Source organism: Triticum urartu, chromosome 3, assembly GCF_003073215.2.
Source record: "Triticum urartu cultivar G1812 chromosome 3, Tu2.1, whole genome shotgun sequence".
In the NCBI taxonomy this organism is placed as follows: domain Eukaryota; kingdom Viridiplantae; phylum Streptophyta; class Magnoliopsida; order Poales; family Poaceae; genus Triticum; species Triticum urartu.
Genome location: NC_053024.1, coordinates 549,770,800 through 549,789,538, shown reverse-complemented (window position 1 = coordinate 549,789,538; position 18,739 = coordinate 549,770,800).

The following is an 18,739-nucleotide window of genomic DNA, read 5'->3' as shown; positions in this document are numbered from 1 at the left end:
ACCCAAAGTGTTCCTCCGGTAAACGGGAGTTGCATAATCTCAGTCATAGGAACATGTATAAGTCATGAAGAAAGCAATAGCAACATACTAAACGATCGGGTGCTAAGCTAATGGAATGGGTCATGTCAATCAGATCATTCAATTAATGATGTGACCTCGTTAATCAAATAACAACTCATTGTTCATGGTCAAGAAACATAACCATCTTTGATTAACGAGCTAGTCAAGTAGAGGCATACTAGTGACACTTTGTTTGTCTATGTATTCACACATGTATTATGTTTCCGGTTAATACAATTCTAGCATGAATAATAAACATTTATCATGATTATAAGGAAATAAATAATAACTTTATTATTGCCTCTAGGGCATATTTCCTTCAGTCTCCCACTTGCACTAGAGTCAATAATCTAGATTACACTGTAATGATTCTAACACCCATGGAACCTTGGTGCTGATCATGTTTTGCTCATGGAAGAGGCTTAGTCAACGGGTCTGCAACATTCAGATCCGTATGTATCTTGCAAATCTCTATGTCTCCTACCTGGACTAGATCCCGGATGGAGTTGAAGCGTCTCTTGATGTGTTTGGTCCTTTTGTGAAATCTGGATTCCTTTGCCAAGGCAATTGCACCAGTATTGTCACAAAAGATTTTCATTGGACCCGATGCATTAGGTATGACACCTAGATCGGATATGAACTCCTTCATCCAGACTCCTTCGTTCACTGCTTCCAAAGCAGCTATGTACTCCGCTTCACATGTAGATCCCGCTACGACGCTTTGTTTAGAACTGCACCAACTGACAGCTCCACCGTTTAATGTAAACACGTATCCGGTTTGCGATTTAGAATCGTCCGGATCAGTGTCAAAGCTTGCATCAACGTAACCTTTTACGGTGAGCTCTTTGTCACCTCCATATACGAGAAACATATCCTTAGTCCTTTTCAGGTATTTCAGGATGTTCTTGACCGCTGTCCAGTGATCCACTCCTGGATTACTTTGGTACCTCCCTGCTAAACTTATAGCAAGGCACACATCAGGTCTGGTACACAGCATTGCATACATGATAGAGCCTATGGTTGATGCATAGGGAACATTTTTCATATTCTCTCTATCTTCTGCAGTGGTCGGGCATTGAGTCTTACTCAACTTCACACCTTGTAACACAGGCAAGAATCCTTTCTTTGCTTGATCCATTTTGAACTTCTTCAAAATTTTGTCAAGGTATGTGCTTTGTGAAAGTCCAATCAAGCGTCTTGATCTATCTCTATAGATCTTAATGCCTAATATGTAAGCAGCTTCACCGAGGTCTTTCATTGAAAAACTTTTATTCAAGTATCCCTTTATGCTATCCAGAAATTCTATATCATTTCCAATTAGCAATATGTCATCCACATATAATATCAGAAATGCTACAGAGCTCCCACTCACTTTCTTGTAAATACAGGCTTCTCCGAAAGTCTGTATAAAACCAAATGCTTTGATCACACTATCAAAACGTTTATTCCAACTCCGAGAGGCTTGCACCAGTCCATAAATGGATCGCTGGAGCTTGCACACTTTGTTAGCCCCCTTTGGATCGACAAAACCTTCCGGTTGCATCATATACAACTCTTCTTCCAGAAATCCATTCAGGAATGCAGTTTTGACATCCATCTGCCAAATTTCATAATCATAAAATGCGGCAATCGCTAACATGATTCGGACGGACTTAAGCATCGCTACGGGTGAGAAGGTCTCATCGTAGTCAATCCCTTGAACTTGTTGAAAACCTTTTGCGACAAGTCGAGCTTTGTAGACAGTAACATTACCATCAGCGTCAATCTTCTTCTTAAAGATCCATTTATTTTCAATTGCTTGCCGATCATCGGGCAAGTCAACCAAAGTCCATACTTTGTTCTCATACATGGATCCCATCTCAGATTTCATGGCTTCAAGCCACTTTGCGGAATCTGGGCTCACCATCGCTTCTTCATAGTCCGTAGGTTCATCATGATCTAATAGCATGACTTCTAGAACAGGATTACCGTACCACTCTAGTGCGGATCTTACTCTGGTTGATCTACGAGGTTCAGTAGTATCTTGATCTGAAGTTTCATGATCATTATCATTGGCTTCCTCACTAACTGGTGTAGGTGTCACTGAAATAGTTTTCTGTGATGAACTACTTTCCAGTAAGGGAGCAGGTACAGTTACCTCGTCAAGTTCTACTTTCCTCCCACTCACTTCTTTCGAGAGAAACTCCTTCTCTAGAAAGGATCCATTCTTGGCAACGAATGTCTTGCCTTCGGATCTGTGATAGAAGGTGTACCCAACAGTTTCCTTTGGGTATCCTATGAAGACACATTTCTCCGATTTGGGTTCGAGCTTATCAGGTTGAAGCTTTTTCACATAAGCATCGCAGCCCCAAACTTTAAGAAACGACAACTTTGGTTTCTTGCCAAACCACAGTTTATAAGGCGTCGTTTCAACGGATTTTGATGGTGCCCTATTTAATGTGAATGCGGCCGTCTCTAGAGCATAACCCCAAAACGATAGCGGTAAATCAGTAAGAGACATCATAGATCGCACCATATCCAGTAAAGTACGATTACGACGTTCGGACACACCATTACGCTGTGGTGTTCCAGGTGGCGTGAATTGCGAAACTATTCCACAATTTTTCAAATGTACACAAAACTCGTAACTCAAATATTCTCCTCCACGATCAGATCGTAGAAACTTTATTTTCTTGTTACGATGATTTTCAACTTCACTCTGAAATTCTTTGAACTTTTCAAATGTTTCAGACTTATGTTTCATTAAGTAGATATACCCATATCTGCTTAAATCATCTGTGAAGGTGAGAAAATAACGATATCCGCCACGAGCCTCAATATTCATCGGACCACATACATCGGTATGTATGATTTCCAACAAATCTGTTGCTCTCTCCATTGTACCGGAGAACGGTGTTTTAGTCATCTTGCCCATGAGGCACGGTTCGCAAGTACCAAGTGATTCATAATCAAGTGGTTCCAAAAGTCCATCAGTATGGAGTTTCTTCATGCGCTTTATACCGATATGACCTAAACGACAGTGCCACAAATAAGTTGCACTTTCATTATCAACTCTGCATCTTTTGGTTTCAACATTATGAATATGTGTATTACTACTATCGAGATTCAATAAGAATAGACCACTCTTCAAGGGTGCATGACCATAAAAGATATTACTCATATAAATAGAACAACCATTATTCTCTGATTTAAATGAATAACCGTCTCGCATTAAACAAGATCCAGATATAATGTTCATGCTCAACGCTGGCACCAAATAACAATTATTTAGGTCTAATATTAATCCCGAAGGTAGATGTAGAGGTAGCGTGCCGACCGCGATCACATCGACTTTGGAACCGTTTCCCACGCGCATCGTCACCTCGTCCTTTGCCAGTGCCCGCTTATTCCGTAGTCCCTGTTTCGAGTTGCAAATATGGGCAACATAACCAATATCAAATACCCTGGCGCTACTACGAGCATTAGTAAGGTACACATCAATAACATTTATATCAAATATACCTTTCACTATGCCATCCTTATTATCCGCTAAATACTTGGGGCAGTTCCACTTCCAGTGACCACTCCCTTTGCAGTAGAAGCACTCAGTTGCCAGGCTTAGGTCCAGACTTGGGTTTCTTCTCCTGAGCAGCAACTTGCTTGCCGTTCTTCTTGAAGTTCCCCTTCTTCTTCCCTTTGCCCTTTTTCTTGAAACTAGTGGTTTTGTTAACCATCAACACTTGATGCTCCTTTTTGATTTCTACCTCCGCAGCTTTCAGCATTGCGAAGAGCTCGGGAATAGTCTTGTTCATCCCTTGCATATTATAGTTCATCACGAAGCTCTTGTAGCTTGGTGGCAGTGATTGGAGAATTCTGTCAATGACGCAATCATCCGGAAGGTTAACTCCCAATTGAATCAAGTGATTATTATACCCAGACATTTTGGGTATATGCTCACTGACAGAACTGTTCTCCTCCATCTTGCAGCTATAGAATTTATTGGAGACTTCATATCTCTCAATCCGGGCATTTGCTTGAAATATTAACTTCAACTCCTGGAACATCTCATATGCTCCATGACGTTCAAAACGTCGTTGAAGTCCCGATTCTAAGCCGTAAAGCATGGCACACTGAACTATCGAGTAGTCATCAGCTTTGCTCTACCAGACGTTCATAACATCTGGTGTTGCTCCAGTAGCAGGCCTGGCACCCAGCGGTGCTTCCAGGACGTAATTCTTCTGAGCAGCAATGAGGATAATCCTCAAGTTACGGACCCAGTCCGTGTAATTGCTACCATCATCTTTCAACTTTGCTTTCTCAAGGAACGCATTAAAATTCAACGGAACAACAGCACGAGCCATCTATCTACAATCAACATAAACAAGCAAGATACTATCAGGGACTAAGTTCATGATGAATTTAAGTTCAATTAATCATATTACTTAAGAACTCCCACTTAGATAGACATCCCTCTAATCTTCTAAGTGATTACGTGATCCAAATCAACTAAACCATGACCGATCATCACATGAGATGGAGTAGTTTTCAATGGTGAACATCGTTTATGTTGATCATATCTACTATATGATTCACGCTCGACCTTTCGGTCTCCGTGTTCCGAGGCCATATCTGCATATGCTAGGCTCGTCAAGTTTAACCTGAGTATTCTGCGTGTGCAAAACTGGCTTGCACCCGTTGTAGATGGACGTAGAGCTTATCACACCCGATCATCACGTGGTGTCTGGGCACGACGAACTTTGGCAACGGTGCATACTCAGGGAGAACACTTCTTGATAATTTAGTGAGAGATCATCTTATAATGCTACCGTCAATCAAAGCAAGATAAGATGCATAAAAAGATAAACATCACATGCAATCAAGATAAGTGATATGATATGGCCATCATCATCTTGTGCTTGTGATCTCCATCTCCGAAGCACCGTCATGATCACCATCGTCACCGGCGCGACACCTTGATCTCCATCGTAGCATCGTTGTCGTCTCGCCAATCTTATGCTTCCACCACTATCACTACCGTTTAGTAATAAAGTAAAGCATTACATCGCGATTGCATTGCATACAATAAAGAGACAACCATATGGCTCCTGCCAGTTGCCGATAACTCGGTTACAAAACATGATCATCTCATACAATAAAATTCAGCATCATGCCTTGACCATATCACATCACAACATGCCCTGCAAAAACAAGTTAGACGTCCTCTACTTTGTTGTTGCATGTTTTACGTGGCTGCTACGGGCTTAAGTAAGAACCAATCTCACCTACGCATCAAAACCACAACGATAGTTTGTCAAATAGACTCCGTTTTAACCTTCGCAAGGACCGGGCGTAGCCATACTTGGTTCAACTAAAGTTGGAGAGACAGTCGCCCGCAAGCCATCTCTGTGCAAAGCACGTCGAGGGAACCGGTCTCGCGTAAGCGTACGCGTAAGGTTGGTCCGGGTCATCTCGTCCAACAATACCGCCGAACCAAAGTATGACATGCTGGTAGGCAGTATGACTTGTATCGTCCACAACTCACTTGTGTTCTACTCGTGCATATAACATCAACATAAATAACCTGGCTCGGATACCACTGTTGGGTTTCGTAGTAATTTCAAAAAATTTCCTACGCACACGCAAGATCATGTGATGCATAGCAACGAGGGGGAGAGTGTTGTCTACGTACCCAACGCAGACCGACTGCGGAAGCGATGACACGACGTAGAGGAAGTAGTCGTACGTCTTCACGATCCAACCGATCAAGCACCGAAACTACGGCACCTCCGAGTTCGAGCACACGTTCAGCTCGATGACGATCCCCGGACTCCGATCCAGCAAAGTGTCGGGGAAGAGTTCCGTCAGCACGACGGCGTGGTGACGATCTTGATGAACTACAGCAGCAGGGCTTCGCCTAAACTCCGCTACAGTATTATCGAGGAATATGGTGGCAGGGGGCACCGCACACGGCTAAGGAATAGATCACGTGGATCAACTTGTGTGTCTAGAGGTGTCCCCTGCCTCCGTATATAAAGGAGTAGAGGGGGGAGGCTGGCCGGCCAAGGAGGGAGGCGCAGGAGGAGTCCTACTCCTAACCGGGAGTAGGACTCCCCCTCTTGCCTTGTTGGAAAAGGAAGGAGGAGGTGAAGGGAAATATGCCCTAGAGGCAATAATAAAGTTATTATTTATTTCCTTATAATCATGATAAATGTTTATTATTCATGCTAGAATTGTATTAACCGGAAACATAATACATGTGTGAATACATAGACAAACAAAGTGTCACTAGTATGCCTCTACTTGACTAGCTCGTTAATCAAAGATGGTATGTTTCCTGACCATGAACAATGAGTTGTTATTTGATTAACGAGGTCACATCATTAGTTGAATGATCTGATTGACATGACCCATTCCATTAGCTTAGCACCCGATCGTTTAGTATGTTGCTATTGCTTTCTTCATGACTTATACATGTTCCTATGACTATGAGATTATGCAACTCCCGTTTACCGGAGGAACACTTTGGGTGCTACCAAACGTCACAACGTAACTGGGTGATTATAAAGGAGCATTACAGGTGTCTCCAAAAGTAGATGTTGGGTTGGCGTATTTCGAGATTAGGATTTGTCACTCCGATTGTCGGAGAGGTATCTCTGGGCCCTCTCGGTAATACACATCACATAAGCCTTGCAAGCATTACAACTAATATGTTAGTTGTGAGATGATGTATTACGGAACGAGTAAAGAGACTTGCCAGGTAACGAGATTGAACTAGGTATTGGATACCGACGATCGAATCTCGGGCAAGTAACATACCGATGACAAAGGGAACAACGTATGTTGTTATGCGGTCTGACCGATAAAGATCTTCGTAGAATATGTAGGAGCCAATATGGGCATCCAGGTCCCGCTATTGGTTATTGACCGGAGACATGTCTCGGTCATGTCTACATTGTTCTCGAACCCGTAGGGTCCGCACGCTTAAGGTTACGATGACAGTTACATTATGAGTTTATGCATTTTGATGTACCGAAGGTTGTTCGGAGTCCCGGATGTGATCACGGACATGACGAGGAGTCTCGAAATGGTCGAGACGTAAAGATTGATATATTGGAAGCCTATGTTTGGACATCGGAAGTGTTCCGGGTGAAATCGGGATTTTACCGGGTTACCGGGAGGTTACCGGAACCCCCCGGGAGCCATATGGGCCTTACATGGGCCTTAGTGGAAAGGAGAAAGGGGCAGCCCAAGGTGGCTGCGCCACTTCCCCCTCCCCTAGTCCTATTAGGACTAGGAGAAGGTGGCCGCCCCCCTCTCTCTCTTTCCCCCTTTGGGAATCCTAGTTGGAATAGGATTGGGGGGGAGTCCTACTCCCGGAAGGAGTAGGACTCCTCCTGCGCCTCTCCTCCCTGGCCGGCGCCCCCCTCCCCCTTGGCTCCTTTATATACTGAGGTAGAGGCACCCTAGAACACACAAGTTGATCCACGTGATCTATTCCTTAGCCGTGTGCGGTGCCCCCTGCCACCATATTCCTCGATAATACTGTAGCGGAGTTTAGGCGAAGCCCTGCTGCTGTAGTTCATCAAGATCGTCACCACGCCGTCGTGCTGACGGAACTCTTCCCCGACACTTTGCTGGATCGGAGTCCGGGGATCGTCATCGAGCTGAACGTGTGCTCGAACTCGGAGGTGCCGTAGTTTCGGTGCTTGATCGGTTGGATCGTGAAGACGTACGACTACTTCCTCTACGTCGTGTCATCGCTTCCGCAGTCGGTCTGCGTTGGGTACGTAGACAACACTCTCCCCCTCGTTGCTATGCATCACATGATCTTGCGTGTGCGTAGGAAATTTTTTGAAATTACTACGAAACCCAACAGTGGCATCCGAGCCTAGGTTATTTATGTTGATGTTATATGCACGAGTAGAACACAAGTGAGTTGTGGACGATACAAGTCATACTGCCTACCAGCATGTCATACTTTGGTTCGGCGGTATTGTTGGACGAGACGACCCGGACCAACCTTACGCGTACGCTTACGCGAGACCGGTTCCCTCGACGTGCTTTGCACAGAGATGGCTTGCGGGCGACTGTCTCTCCAACTTTAGTTGAACCAAGTATGGCTACGCCCGGTCCTTGCGAAGGTTAAAACGGAGTCTATTTGACAAACTATCGTTGTGGTTTTGATGCGTAGGTGAGATTGGTTCTTACTTAAGCCCGTAGCAGCCACGTAAAACATGCAACAACAAAGTAGAGGACGTCTAACTTGTTTTTGCAGGGCATGTTGTGATGTGATATGGTCAAGGCATGATGCTGAATTTTATTGTATGAGATGATCATGTTTTGTAACCGAGTTATCGGCAACTGGCAGGAGCCATATGGTTGTCGCTTTATTGTATGCAATGCAATCGCGATGTAATGCTTTACTTTATACTAAACGGTAGTGATAGTCGTGGAAGCATAAGATTGGCGAGACGACAACGATGCTACGATGGAGATCAAGGTGTCGCGCCGGTGACGATGGTGATCATGACGGTGCTTCGGAGATGGAGATCACAAGCACAAGATGATGATGGCCATATCATATCACTTATATTGATTGCATGTGATGTTTATCTTTTATGCATCTTATCTTGCTTTGATTGACGGTAGCATTATAAGATGATCTCTCACTAAATTATCAAGAAGTGTTCTCCCTGAGTATGCACCGTTGCCAAAGTTCGTCGTGCCCAGACACCACGTGATGATCGGGTGTGATAAGCTCTACGTCCATCTACAACGGGTGCAAGCCAGTTTTGCACACGCAGAATACTCAGGTTAAACTTGACGAGCCTAGCATATGCAGATATGGCCTCGGAACACGGAGACCGAAAGGTCGAGCGTGAATCATATAGTAGATATGATCAACATAACGATGTTCACCATTGAAAACTACTCCATCTCACGTGATGATCGTCATGGTTTAGTTGATTTGGATCACGTGATCACTTAGAAGATTAGAGGGATGTCTATCTAAGTGGGAGTTCTTAAGTAATATGATTAATTGAACTTAAATTTATCATGAACTTAGTCCCTGATAGTATCTTGCTTGTTTATGTTGATTGTAGATAGATGGCTCGTGCTGTTGTTCCGTTGAATTTTAATGCGTTCCTTGAGAAAGCAAAGTTGAAAGATGATGGTAGCAATTACACGGACTGGGTCCGTAACTTGAGGATTATCCTCATTGCTGCTCAGAAGAATTACGTCCTGGAAGCACCGCTGGGTGCCAGGCCTGCTGCTGGAGCAACACCAGATGTTATGAACGTCTGGCAGAGCAAAGCTGATGACTACTCGATAGTTCAGTGTGCCATGCTTTACGGCTTAGAATCGGGACTTCAACGACGTTTTGAACGTCATGGAGCATATGAGATGTTCCAGGAGTTGAAGTTAATATTTCAAGCAAATGCCCGGATTGAGAGATATGAAGTCTCCAATAAATTCTATAGCTGCAAGATGGAGGAGAACAGTTCTGTCAGTGAGCATATACTCAAAATGTCTGGGTATAATAATCACTTGATTCAATTGGGAGTTAATCTTCCAGATGATTGCGTCATTGACAGAATTCTCCAATCACTGCCACCAAGCTACAAGAGCTTCGTGATGAACTATAATATGCAAGGGATGAACAAGACTATTCCCGAGCTCTTCGCAATGCTAAAAGCTGCGGAGGTAGAAATCAAAAAGGAGCATCAAGTGTTGATGGTCAACAAGACCACTAGTTTCAAGAAAAAGGGCAAAGGGAAGAAGAAGGGGAACTTCAAGAAGAACGGCAAGCAAGTTGCTGCTCAGGATAAGAAACCCAAGTCTGGACCTAAGCCTGAAACTGAGTGCTTCTACTGCAAGCAGACTGGTCACTGGAAGCGGAACTGCCCCAAGTATTTGGCGGATAAGAAGGATGGCAAGGTGAACAAAGGTATATGTGATATACATGTTATTGATGTGTACCTTACTAGAGCTCGCAGTAGCACCTGGGTATTTGATACTGGTTCTGTTGCTAATATTTGCAACTCGAAACAGGGACTACGGAATAAGCGGGCACTGGCAAAGGACGAGGTGACGATGCGCGTGGGAAACGGTTCCAAAGTCGATGTGATCGCGGTCGGCACGCTACCTCTACATCTACCTTCGGGATTAATATTAGACCTAAATAATTGTTATTTGGTGCCAGCGTTGAGCATGAACATTATATCTGGATCTTGTTTAATGCGAGACGGTTATTCATTTAAATCAGAGAATAATGGTTGTTCTATTTATATGAGTAATATCTTTTATGGTCATGCACCCTTGAAGAGTGGTCTATTCTTATTGAATCTCGATAGTAGTAATACACATATTCATAATGTTGAAACCAAAAGATGCAGAGTTGATAATGAAAGTGCAACTTATTTGTGGCACTGTCGTTTAGGTCATATCGGTATAAAGCGCATGAAGAAACTCCATACTGATGGACTTTTGGAACCACTTGATTATGAATCACTTGGTACTTGCGAACCGTGCCTCATGGGCAAGATGACTAAAACACCGTTCTCCGGTACAATGGAGAGAGCAACAGATTTGTTGGAAATCATACATACCGATGTATGTGGTCCGATGAATATTGAGGCTCGTGGCGGATATCGTTATTTTCTCACCTTCACAGATGATTTAAGCAGATATGGGTATATCTACTTAATGAAACATAAGTCTGAAACATTTGAAAAGTTCAAAGAATTTCAGAGTGAAGTTGAAAATCATCGTAACAAGAAAATAAAGTTTCTACGATCTGATCGTGGAGGAGAATATTTGAGTTACGAGTTTTGTGTACATTTGAAAAATTGTGGAATAGTTTCGCAATTCACGCCACCTGGAACACCACAGCGTAATGGTGTGTCCGAACGTCGTAATCGTACTTTACTGGATATGGTGCGATCTATGATGTCTCTTACTGATTTACCGCTATCGTTTTGGGGTTATGCTCTAGAGACGGCCGCATTCACATTAAATAGGGCACCATCAAAATCCGTTGAAACGACGCCTGATAAACTGTGGTTTGGCAAGAAACCAAAGTTGTCGTTTCTTAAAGTTTGGGGCTGCGATGCTTATGTGAAAAAGCTTCAACCTGATAAGCTCGAACCCAAATCGGAGAAATGTGTCTTCATAGGATACCCAAAGGAAACTGTTGGGTACACCTTCTATCACAGATCCGAAGGCAAGACATTCGTTGCCAAGAATGGATCCTTTCTAGAGAAGGAGTTTCTCTCGAAAGAAGTGAGTGGGAGGAAAGTAGAACTTGACGAGGTAACTGTACCTGCTCCCTTACTGGAAAGTAGTTCATCACAGAAAACTATTTCAGTGACACCTACACCAGTTAGTGAGGAAGCCAATGATAATGATCATGAAACTTCAGATCAAGATACTACTGAACCTCGTAGATCAACCAGAGTAAGATCCGCACTAGAGTGGTACGGTAATCCTGTTCTAGAAGTCATGCTATTAGATCATGATGAACCTACGGACTATGAAGAAGCGATGGTGAGCCCAGATTCCGCAAAGTGGCTTGAAGCCATGAAATCTGAGATGGGATCCATGTATGAGAACAAAGTATGGACTTTGGTTGACTTGCCCGATGATCGGCAAGCAATTGAAAATAAATGGATCTTTAAGAAGAAGATTGACGCTGATGGTAATGTTACTGTCTACAAAGCTCGACTTGTCGCAAAAGGTTTTCAACAAGTTCAAGGGATTGACTACGATGAGACCTTCTCACCCGTAGCGATGCTTAAGTCCGTCCGAATCATGTTAGCGATTGCCGCATTTTATGATTATGAAATTTGGCAGATGGATGTCAAAACTGCATTCCTGAATGGATTTCTGGAAGAAGAGTTGTATATGATGCAACCGGAAGGTTTTGTCGATCCAAAGGGGGCTAACAAAGTGTGCAAGCTCCAGCGATCCATTTATGGACTGGTGCAAGCCTCTCGGAGTTGGAATAAACGTTTTGATAGTGTGATCAAAGCATTTGGTTTTATACAGACTTTCGGAGAAGCCTGTATTTACAAGAAAGTGAGTGGGAGCTCTGTAGCATTTCTGATATTATATGTGGATGACATATTGCTAATTGGAAATGATATAGAATTTCTGGATAGCATAAAGGGATACTTGAATAAAAGTTTTTCAATGAAAGACCTCGGTGAAGCTGCTTACATATTAGGCATTAAGATCTATAGAGATAGATCAAGACGCTTGATTGGACTTTCACAAAGCACATACCTTGACAAAATTTTGAAGAAGTTCAAAATGGATCAAGCAAAGAAAGGATTCTTGCCTGTGTTACAAGGTGTGAAGTTGAGTAAGACTCAATGCCCGACCACTGCAGAAGATAGAGAGAATATGAAAAATGTTCCCTATGCATCAACCATAGGCTCTATCATGTATGCAATGCTGTGTACCAGACCTGATGTGTGCCTTGCTATAAGTTTAGCAGGGAGGTACCAAAGTAATCCAGGAGTGGATCACTGGACAGCGGTCAAGAACATCCTGAAATACCTGAAAAGGACTAAGGATATGTTTCTCGTATATGGAGGTGACAAAGAGCTCACCGTAAAAGGTTACGTTGATGCAAGCTTTGACACTGATCCGGACGATTCTAAATCGCAAACCGGATACGTGTTTACATTAAACGGTGGAGCTGTCAGTTGGTGCAGTTCTAAACAAAGCGTCGTAGCGGGATCTACATGTGAAGCGGAGTACATAGCTGCTTTGGAAGCAGTGAACGAAGGAGTCTGGATGAAGGAGTTCATATCCGATCTAGGTGTCATACCTAATGCATCGGGTCCAATGAAAATCTTTTGTGACAATACTGGTGCAATTGCCTTGGCAAAGGAATCCAGATTTCACAAAAGGACCAAACACATCAAGAGACGCTTCAACTCCATCCGGGATCTAGTCCAGGTAGGAGACATAGAGATTTGCAAGATACATACGGATCTGAATGTTGCAGACCCGTTGACTAAGCCTCTTCCATGAGCAAAACATGATCAGCACCAAGGTTCCATGGGTGTTAGAATCATTACAGTGTAATCTAGATTATTGACTCTAGTGCAAGTGGGAGACTGAAGGAAATATGCCCTAGAGGCAATAATAAAGTTATTATTTATTTCCTTATAATCATGATAAATGTTTATTATTCATGCTAGAATTGTATTAACCGGAAACATAATACATGTGTGAATACATAGACAAACAAAGTGTCACTAGTATGCCTCTACTTGACTAGCTCGTTAATCAAAGATGGTCATGTTTCCTGACCATGAACAATGAGTTGTTATTTGATTAACGAGGTCACATCATTAATTGAATGATCTGATTGACATGACCCATTCCATTAGCTTAGCACCCATCGTTTAGTATGTTGCTATTGCTTTCTTCATGACTTATACATGTTCCTATGACTATGAGATTATGCAACTCCCATTTACCGGAGGAACACTTTGGGTGCTACCAAACGTCACAACGTAACTGGGTGATTATAAAGGAGCATTACAGGTGTCTCCAAAGGTAGATGTTGGGTTGGCGTATTTCGAGATTAGGATTTGTCACTCCGATTGTCGGAGAGGTATCTCTGGGCCCTCTCGGTAATACACATCACATAAGCCTTGCAAGCATTACAACTAATATGTTAGTTGTGAGATGATGTATTACGGAACGAGTAAAGTGACTTGCCAGTAACGAGATTGAACTAGGTATTGGATACCGACGATCGAATCTCGGGCAAGTAACATACCGATGACAAAGGGAACAACGTATGTTGTTATGCGGTCTGACCGATAAAGATCTTCGTAGAATATGTAGGAGCCAATATGGGCATCCAGGTCCCGCTATTGGTTATTGACCGGAGACATGTCTCGGTCATGTCTACATTGTTCTCGAACCCGTAGGGTCCGCACGCTTAAGGTTACGATGACAGTTACATTATGAGTTTATGCATTTTGATGTACCGAAGGTTGTTCGGAGTCCCGGATGTGATCACGGACATGACGAGGAGTCTCGAAATGGTCGAGACCTAAAGATTGATATATTGGAAGCCTATGTTTGGACATCGGAAGTGTTCCGGGTGAAATCGGGATTTTACCGGATTACCGGGAGGTTACCGGAACCCGCCGGGAGCCATATGGGCCTACATGGGCCTTAGTGGAAAGGAGAAAGGGGCAGCCCAAGGTGGCTGCGCCCTTCCCCCTCCCCTAGTCCTATTAGGACTAGGAGAAGGTGGCCGGCCCCCCCTTCTCCTCTTTCCCCCTTGGGGAATCCTAGTTGGAACTAGGATTGGGGGGGAGTCCTACTCCCGGAAGGAGTAGGACTCCTCCTGCGCCTCTCCCCTGGCCGCGCCCCCTCCCCCTTGGCTCCTTTATATACTGGGCAGGCACCCTAAACACAAGTTGATCCACGTGATCTATTCCTTAGCCGTGGCGGTGCCCCCAGCCACCATAGTCCTCGATAATACTGTAACGGAGTTTAGGCGAAGCCCTGCTGCAGTAGTGCATCTAGATCGTCACCACGCCGTTGTGCTGACAGAACTCTTCCCCGACACTTTGCTGGATCGGAGTCCGGGGATCGTCATCGAGCTGAACGTGTGCTCGAACTCGGAGGTGCCGTAGTTTCGGTGCTTGATCGGTTGGATCGTGAAGACGTACGACTACTTCCTCGACGTCATGTCATCCCTTCCAGTCGGTCTGTGTTGGGTACGTAGACAACACTCTCCCCTCGTTGCTATGCATCACATGATCTTGCGTGTGCGTAGGAAATTTTTTGAAATTACTACGAACCCAACAGAAGGGAGAAAGAGGAAAGGGGGGCGCCGCCCCCCTTCCTTGTCCTATTCGGACTAGGGGGTGGGGGCGTGCAGCCTGCCCTGGACGGCCCTCCTCTTCTCCCTTATGGCCCATGTAGGCCCAATAACCCCCGGGGGGGTTCCGGTAATGTAACACCCTCGATGCGACTATATCTCCCACGTGTCGAGGCACGACTTAGAGGCATAATCGCATTGAAGGCATATGTCGCAAGTCAGGCAATCATCACAAACATCCCATGTAATATAGATAATGAAAAGGGATAACATGGTTTGCTTACACTCACCACATCAATCAAGGTATATAAATAACATTACATCATCCAAACACTCATAGCCCGACTACGGCGCCAAAATAAAAGATAACCCAACATGCGACACGGTCCCGATCACCCCCAACTAGGCACCACTACTGATCATCAGGAAAAGAAACATAGTATCGCTGAGAGTCCTCGTCGAACTCCCACTTGAGCTCAAACGCGTCACCTGGAGCGGAATCATCTGGACCTGCATCTGGTGTAATAGTAATCTGTGAGCCACAGGGACTCAGCAATCTCGCACCCTCGCGATCAAGACTATTTAAGCTTAATAGGTGTGGCAAGGTAAATATAAGTGGAGCTGCAGCAAGCGACTAGGATATAAGGTGACTAACCTATTCGCAAAAGAGAGCGAGAAGAGGAGGCAAAGCACGAGCGAGAAACTAGAGAACAACCTGCGCAAGCATTACTCCAACACCGTGTCCACTTCCTGGACTCTGCCGAGAAGAGGCCATCACGGTAACACACTCGGTTGATTCATTTTAATTTAAGTTAAGGTTCAAGTTATCTACAACCAGACATTAACAAATTCCCATCTGCCCATAACCGCGGGCACGGCTTTCGAAAGTTCAAATCCCTACAGGGGAGTCCCAACTTAGCCCATGACAAGCTCTCACGGTCAACGAAGGAATAGACCTCCTCCCGAGATTCCGATCAGACTCGGTACCTCGGTTCTTCAAGACAACTCCGACAATGGTAAAACAAGTCCAGCAACACCACCCGCTGTGCCGACAAATCCGATAGGAGCTGCACATATCTCGTTCTCAGGGCACACCGGATAAGCTAAGCGTACGGGAGCCAACGTAACCCAAGTTGCCAAGGGACGGCCCCGCACGGTGCTCTAGGTTGGACCAACACTCAGAGGAGCACTGGCCCGGGGGGGTTAAAATAAGATGACCCTTGAGTCCGCGAAACCCAAGGGAAAAGGCTAGGTGGCAAATGGTAAAACCAAGGTTGGGCATTGCTGTAGGAGTTTTATTCAAGGCGGACTGTCAAGGGGTTCCCATTATAACCCAACCGCGTAAGGAACGCAAAATCCAGGAACATAACACCGATATGACGGAAACTAGGGCGGCAAGAGTGGAACAAAACACTAGGTGAGAGGCCGAGCCTTCCACCCTTTACCAATATATAGATGCATTAAGACAACATGGCAATATAATGATATCCCAACAAGTAAATAAATGTTCCAACAAGGAACGGCCTCCAAACTTCACCTGCAACTAGCAACGCTATAAGAGGGGCTGAGCAAAGCGGTAACATAGCCAATCAACGCTTTGCTAGGACATGGTGGGTTAGAGGTTTGACATGGAAATTTGGGAGGCTTGAAAGCAAATGGTAGGCATCGTAGCATTGGCATAGCAAAAGAGCGAGCAAACTAGCATAGCAAAGATAGTAGTGATTTCGAGGGTATGATCATCTTACCTGCAAAGCTGTCAGAGTTGACTGGATCCTCGAAAGCAAACTCAACGGGCTCCTCGTTAGCGAACTCATCTCCCGGCTCAACCCAAACAAGACAAACAAGCAACAAGGATACAATCAACCACGTGCAAGGATCAAACAATATGATGCAATGATGATATGCTATGCGGGATGCGATGCGGGATGCATATGCAAGATTTGACAAGGAAAGCATGAACCTGGACTCAACTTGGGAATCCAAGTGTGCCACTGGAAAGATGAGATGAAATCGCTTGAAAACGATATAAAGAACGCCGGAATCGGAGTTACGGTTTGGAAATGGCAAGCGATTCAAATATGACACCGGTCTGCGATTTACAGCAAGTAGCCATCTAAATGCAATGAGATGAACATGCTACATCACCCAAACATGACAACAAAATACATGGCATGTATGCATACAATATGCTTAACAAAAGTCTAGCACTGAGCTATGGCCAAATCATCCATTAACAGGTTCAAACAAGCATGGCAAAAATGCATATGGTAAACAGATCTCAGACTTAGTGAAATTAACACTTGTCTGGAATTTCAGACCAAGTAGCACTCTTCGGAGCAACAAAACTGTTGGAAATATGCCCTAGAGGCAATAATAAATTGGTTATTATTATATTTCCTTGTTCATGATAATCGTTTATTATCCATGCTATAATTGTATTGATAGGAAACTCAGATACATGTGTGGATACATAGACAACACCATGTCCCTAGTAAGCCTCTAGTTGACTAGCTCGTTGATCAATAGATGGTTACGGTTTCCTAACCATGGACATTGGATGTCATTGATAACGGGATCACATCATTAGGAGAATGATGTGATGGACAAGACCCAATCCTAAGCATAGCACTAGATCGTGTAGTTCATATGCTATAGCTTTTCTAATGTCAAGTATCATTTCCTTAGACCATGAGATTGTGCAACTCCCGGATACCGTAGGAATGCTTTGGGTGTATCAAACGTCACAACGTAACTGGGTGACTATAAAGGTGCATTACAGGTATCTCCGAAGTGTCTGTTGGGTTGGCACGAATCGAGACTGGGATTTGTCACTCCGTGTAAGCGGAGAGGTATCTCTGGGCCCACTCGGTAGGACATCATCATATGCGCAATGTGACCAAGGAGTTGATCATGGGATGATGTGTTACGGAACGAGTAAAGAGACTTGCCGGTAACGAGATTGAACTAGGTATTGGATACCGACGATCGAATCTCGGGCAAGTACAATACCGCTAGACAAAGGGAATTGTATACGAGATTGATTAAGTCCTTGACATCGTGGTTCATCCGATGAGATCATCGTGGAACATGTGGGAGCCATCATGGGTATCCAGATCCCGTTGTTGGTTATTGACCGGAGAACGTCTCGGTCATGTCTGCATGTCTCCCGAACCCGTAGGGTCTACACACTTAAGGTTCGGTGACGCTAGGGTTATGAGATATATGTATGCAGTAACCTGAAAGTTGTTCGGAGTCCTGGATGAGATCCCGGACGTCACGAGGAGTTCCAGAATGGTCCGGAGGTGAATTATATATAGGAAGTGCTGTTTCGGCCATCGGGACAAGTTTCGGGGTTATCGGTATTGTACCGGGACCACCGGAAGGGTCCGGGGGCCCACCGGGTGGGGCCACCTGTCCCGGGGGGGCCACATGGACTGTAAGGGGTGCGCCTTGGCCTATATGGGCCAAGGGCACCAGCCCCTATAGGCCCATGCGCCTAGGGTTTCCATATGGGAGGAGTCCCACTAGTGGAAGGCACCTCTAGGTGCCTTGGGGGGGAGGGAAACCTCCCTTGGGCAGCCGCACCTAGGAGATTGGATCTCCTAGGCTGGCGCACCACCCCCCCTTGGCCCTCCTATATATAGTGGAGGAGAGGAGGAACTTCATACACCAGCCCCTGGCGCCTCCCTCTCTCCCCGTTACGTCTCTCCCTTCGCTAGTATAGGCGAAGCCCTGCTACTGTGACGCCCTGCATCCACCACCACGCCGTCGTGCTGCTGGATCTCCATCAACCTCTCCCTCCTCCTTGCTGGATCAAGGCGTGGGAGACGTCACCGGGCTGTA